The sequence below is a fragment of the Tursiops truncatus genome, chromosome 8 (assembly GCF_011762595.2).
Source record: "Tursiops truncatus isolate mTurTru1 chromosome 8, mTurTru1.mat.Y, whole genome shotgun sequence".
Lineage (NCBI taxonomy): Eukaryota > Metazoa > Chordata > Mammalia > Artiodactyla > Delphinidae > Tursiops > Tursiops truncatus.
The window spans coordinates 42,194,221-42,201,066 of NC_047041.1; positions in this window are offsets into that span (position 1 = coordinate 42,194,221).

Genomic DNA, 6,846 nt, shown 5'->3' on the forward strand with positions numbered 1-6,846 from the left:
TCAAGAAATCTCATATCTATTAAGGGCTCTAATAATTCACAAAACTCTGTCACAGATGCTCTATTTGATTCTCAAAAATGGTTCTCTGAGGTAGTCAAGGGAAAAATTACTGTATACATTTTAATGTACACATTGATCCCCAACCCAGGAAACCTCAATGACTAGTCTAAAGTAACACAGCTGGAGAGGGTGTGAAGAAAAGGGAACACTCTTGCACTGCTGGTGGGAATGTGAATTGGTACAGCCACTATGGAGAAAAGTATGGAGGTTCCTTAAAAAACTACAAATAGAACTATCATATGACCCAGCAATCCCACTACTGGGCATATACCCTGAGAAAACCATAATTCAAAAAAGTCATGTACCAAAATATTCATTGCAGCTCTATTTACAATAGCCAGGAGATGGAAACAACCTAAGTGTCTATCATCAGATGAATGGATAAAGAAGATGTGGCACATATATACAATGGAATATTACTCAGCCATAAAAGAAATGAAATTGAGCTATTTGTAATGAGGTAGATGGACCTAGAGTCTGTCATACAGAGTGAAGTAAGTCAGAAAGAGAAAGACAAATACCATATGCTAACACATATATATGGAATCTAAGGGAAAAAAATGTCATGAAGAACCTACGGGTAAGACAGGAATAAAGGCACCGACTTACTAGAGAATGGACTTGAAGATATAGGGAGGGGGAAGGGTAGGCTGTGACAAAATGAGAGAGTGGCATGGACATATATACACTACCAAACGTAAAATAGATAGCTAGTGGGAAGCAACCGTATAGCACAGGGAGATCAACTCAGTGCTTTGTGACCAGTAGAGGGGTGGGATAGGGAGGGTGAGAGGGAGGGAGACGCAAGAGGGAAGAGATATGGGAACATATGTATATGTATAACTGATTCACTTTGTTATAAAGCAGAAACTAACACACCATTGTAAAGCAATTATACTCTAATAAAGATGTTAAAAAATAAATAAATAAAAATAAAGTAACACAGCTAATAATTTGACCAAGACACAAACTGGTTTCCTCTGTTCCATTCTCTTTGCTATTTCTACTATATAAGTTTGCTCATCTGCTTTATCATTGATGTTGGGGTTCCTACAGTCCTAAAAATATTTTGGTGTCCATAATGATATTAAATCTCTCAATGATAGTAGATTCAAGCCAGCCACACCATTTGTGGAATACAATGAACACTTGGGCTTCCTTCTTCCCAATCATTCTGTTCCTAGTAAGATTACATATTAGATAAATATTGTGATTTTTATTAATCAGCTATTTCCTCTGAATATTTGAACTCATTTCATAGGGTACTCTATCCTCCGTTTAAGATCATTTGGAGTATAGAAAAGTACTAACGACAGAAAAGGAAATTATCAGTTAAGACAGAAATTGGCTCCAAATATTTTAATCAAGTAGTAAGTAATGTCTCTTATTTACCCTCACCCATCATCTAAGTCATCATATCAAGTCCTGTGACCTTTAATACCAATTCTGTGATAATAATACACCAAAATATATAGTTTACCCCCAAATCCAACAAATCCTGACTTGTATGCTCAATTGCATACATGGCATCTCTAACTGTATGTTTAAATGACGTCTCAAAATTAACATTCCTTGACACCAAGCTCCTGAAATACGTCTCCCTCCAAAACTGTCTTTCTCTTCCCACATTTGTCTACATCTAAATAAATGTCAATTCCATTTTTCTATCTACTCAGGCCAAAAATCTTGGAGTCCTTCTTAACTCCAAGCTCATAGCCCATATTCAATTTACAAACAAATTCTGTTTATCCTAACATCAAAATATTTAGGTCCTAAATCTACTTCTCAATGACACCAATACAACCCAGATGCAGATCATCTCACACTTTGTGACAACAATCTTCTAAGATGTCTCCCTACTTCAACCCTTGCCCTCACTATTAGTTAATTTTCAACCCCAAACCAAATTGATTCTTTTAAAACAAAAATCTGATCATGTCAATTCTATATTCAAAAACCCCCAGTGGCTTCTCCTTTTACTCAGAGCAAAAGTCCTAATGACCATGGCCTCGATGGTCCTCATAATCTGTTCCCATCCCCAGTATTTCTGTGATCTTACCTCCTACAATTTTTATTCTGCTTAATTCTGTTCTGTCCATCAAAAATACTAAGCAAATTCTTACCTCAGGACACTTGAACTTGCTGTTCTTTGCAGAGACTGTCCCTTTCTCCTGATACACTCAAGATTCACTTTCTAACTTCCATTGAATCTCTGTTCAAATATCATCTTGTCTGTGAAGCCTTTCTTAATTATCCTGTGTAATGGCTAATCTCACTGCCTCAATTCTCCCTATTCTTATTATCTAATCCTGTTTACCTTCACAGCACTTTCACTACCCAATAAACAATATATTTTACTTATATGTTGACCTGTGGTCTGTTTCTACCGACAGCTTTCTTAAAGCTCCATGAGGGAAGAATATTTCTTCTTCAATGTATTCCCAAGAACTAGAACATTTTCTAGCACATAGTAGGCACTCAATAAATATGGTTGAATAAATTAATGAAATATCATTCTTTTCATTACAAATTTTACCATTGAGAAAACAAACCAGAGATAGTAGGTAAACTATTCAAGAGGGTACAGGATGGTGACAGTGAGAGTGACAGGGCTTACAAAAAAGAAAGAAAACCCTAACTTGAAATGAATGAGCCTGAGTTTTCCCCAAGCTGAAAAGAACTGCTTAGGTAGATTCCATTGGTGAAGGTCAGTGGTTAAATATCTATTCTCATCACTTCTATTGAGCTTTTATGAGCTGTGCTAAATTGACATTGAGTGGTACAATAGTAATAAAAATGTTATTTGAGTTTAGTATGCTATAGTTTAATATTAAAGCAAATAATAGTTGTTAAATTCCAAATCAGAAAATGCTTACTCAGAGCTGACCACTGTTCAGAGAATTTATTAATTTAACATTATTTAACCTTGAGGCCATGCTGTCAAATGAGGAGGGTATATTTAGGCTAATGATTTAGAATTTTATATGGGAAAATTTTAAAGCAGGAGGCCACACATGCTTTCTTCTGAAAATAGAAAAATTTTAATTTCATAGATCTTATGATTTTTGCTAGGAAAGAATGTCTATAACAGCCTACATAATGAAGTTCTCAGACTGTATAGGTATTTCAGATAAGCAATTGCATTCACTTCCTGACAAAATTTACTAGACAAAGACACAGTGACAGCCAAGTAATTCCTGAATAATCAGCTAAGTATGTCAGTCATTTGTAGACCATGGTTAAATTACCAGTGACCTTTGGTGTGAAGTATTAATTTAAAAGAATAGAAAAAAAAAAGCAGCTATAGATGCAAGAGTCAAAAGTATTTTATTCAGTAAAAACTCACTAACCCTTGGATTTAGCAGCTATATAACTGAAAATAGAACTATCATATGATCCAGGAATTCCAGTCCTGGGTATACATCCCAAGAAAATGAAAACTATAATTCAAAAAAACATATGCACCCCAATATTCATAGCAGCATTATTTACAATTGTCAAGATATGGAAGCAAACTAAGTGTCTATAAACAGATGAATGGATAAAGACGATGTGACAAATGTAATAGAATATTACTCAGTCTTGAAAAATAATGTAATTATGCTATTTGCAACAACATGGATGGATGGACCTGAAACATATTGTGCTTAGTGAAATAAGTCATACACAGAAAGACAATACTGTATGTTATCACTTACATGTGGGATCTAAAAAATAAAATGAATGAATATAACAAAACAGAAACAGACTCCCAAATACAAGGAATAAACTAGTGGTTACCAGTGGGAAGAGAGAAAGGGGGAGGGGTGCAATAGGGGTAGGGCATTGAGAGATACAAACTATTATGTATTAAATTAAAAAGCTACAAGGATATATTGTACAACGCAGGGAATACCACAAATATTTTATAATAACTTTAAATGCAGTGTAACCTATACAATTTTCTTGTACACCTTAAACAAATATAATATTATAAATCAACTTTACTTCAATAAAAAAATTTAAAATAAAAACAAAAAACAGAGTAGTGTTTGCCACTGTTCAGCAATCCTGGTAAAAAGACATGACTCTCCTTGAAGAGAAAAGTAAAGGGACCTGCAGAGTTTTGTGGTCCAGAAGGGAGTCAAATTCTGGCAACAATAAAAATATAAAAAGATTCTCTTCATAATTAAATAAACTGGTTTGCAAGTTCATGAAGAAAAATAAACAAAAATAGCCAGGGGTAAAAAGTATGATGGAGAATTATTCTTATAAGATACTGAAATGTATTACAAAGTTATAAGAAATAAAAGTGTGGCTTTTTAACAAAAATATATATTTACTGAGCTTCAATGTTCTTGCATTATACAGATACTTAGTCATATAAACTTGACTCATGTCCACAAAAATAAACTATAAACAAAGGAGCAAAACTGCTGGAAAATCCCTGCAAGCCATGGATCCTTATTGAAAATGTTCAGTGGGATGATGAAACTGTCTTAAAACACCATACTGCAACCAAATGCAAATATTTAAAGAAGTAATAAAGGGTTAAAGTGATAAGGAATAAAACTCATGAATTAGTAGTAAATGGAACTGAAGAGAAAGTCTAGGACAAACCCAAGTATATGAGGATATTTAGTTTTTTAGAAGATATTTTAAGTCAGTGAAAATAATGTGAATTAATCAACAAATGGCATTCAAACAATTGGATAGTCATATAGAAAAAAATAAGGTTGAATCCATTTCTCACAATTTCAACAGTATAAATTCCACTGTGAATCAAAAAGTTTAAATGGAAAAAAAATATAAAAGTACAAGATGACATAATTAAATGCATTTTACTACTCTGAAATTGGGAAGACCTTTCTAAATGTTACACAATATCTGGAGGAAAGATTGATAAATTACATAAATATCAAATACATCCTGAAAACAGAAATCACCATACTAAAACAACTAAAACACTCTGGAAAATACTTATATCTTAGATATTTACACTCATATTATACTTTACATGATGCACACATACATACAAACATACACACACACACTTTATATATAGTGGTAAATAAAAATGTTGTTTACTTTTACATGTACCTGTCCACTTTTCCCAGCACCACTTATTGAAGAGGCTGTCCTTTCTCCACTGTACATTCCTGCCTCCTTTATCAAAGATAAGGTGACCATATGTGCGTAGGTTTATCTCTGGGCTTTCTATCCTGTTCCATTGATCCATCTTTCTGTTTTTGTGCCAGTACCATACTGTCTTGATTACTGTAGCTTTGTAGTATAGTCTGAAGTCAGGGAGCCTGATTCCTCCAGCTCCATTTTTTGTTCTCAAGATTGCTGTTGCTATTCGGGGTCTTTTTTGTTTCCATACAAATTGTGAATTTTTTTTGTTCTACTTCTATGAAAAATGCCAGTGGTAGTTTGATAGGGATTGCATTGAATCTGTAGATTGCTTTGGGTAGTAGAGTCATTTTCACAATGTTGATTCTTCCAATCCAAGGCATGGTATATCTCTCCATCTATTTGTATCATCTTTAATTTCTTTCATCAGTGTCTTATAATTTTCTGCATACAGGTCTTTTGTCTCCTTAGGTAGGTTTACTCCTAGATATTTTATTCTTTTTGACCCAGCTCCCAGAGAAATGGAAATAAAAACAAAAATAAACAAATGGGACCTAATGAAACTTCAAAGCTTTTGCACAGCAAAGGAAATCATAAACAAGACCAAAAGACAGCCCTTAGAATGGGAGAAAGTATTTGTCAATGAAGTAACTGACAAAGGATTAATCTCCACAATTTACAAGCAGCTCATGCAGCTCAATAACAAAAAAGCAAGCAACCCAATCCAAAAATGGGCAGAAGACCTAAATAGACATTTCTCCAAAGAAGATATACAGACTGCCAACAAACACATGAAAGAATGGTCAACAACATTAATCATTAGAGAAATGCAAATCAAAACCACAATGAGATATCATCTCACACCAGTCAGAATGGCCATGATCAAAAAAATCAAAAACAATAAACACTGGAGAGGGTGTGGAGAAAAGGGAACACTCTTGCACTATTGGTGGCAATGTGAATTGGTACAGCCACTATGGAGAACTGTATGGGGGTTCCATAAAAAACTACAAATAGAACTACCATATGACCCAGCAATCCCACTACTGGGCATATACCCTGAGAAAACCATAATACAAAAAGAGTCATGTACCAAAATGTTCATTGCAGCTCTATTTACAATAGCCAGGAGATGGAAACAACCTAAGTGTCCATCATCAGATGAATGGATAAAGAAGATGTGGCACATATATACAATGGACTATTACTCAGTCATAAAAAGAAATGAAATTGAGCTATTTGTAATGAGGTGGATAGATTTAGAGTCTGTCATACAGAGTGAAGTAAGTCAGAAAGAGAAAGACAAATACCGTATGCTAACACATATATATGGAATTTAAGAAAAAAAATGTTAAGAAGAACCTAGGGGTAAGACAGGAATAAAGGCACAGACCTACTAGAGAATGGACTTGAGGATATGGGGAGAGGTAAGGGTAGGCTGTGACAAAATGAGAGAGTGGCATGGACATATATACACTACCAAACGTAAAATAGATAGCTAGTGGGAAGCAACCGCATAGCACAGGGAGATCAGCTCGGTGCTTTGTGACCGCCTGAAGGTGTGGGATAAGGAGGGTTGGAGGGAGGGAGATGCAAGACGGAAGAGATATGGGAACATATGTATATGTATAACTGATTCACTTTGTTATAAAGCAGAAACTAACACACCATTGT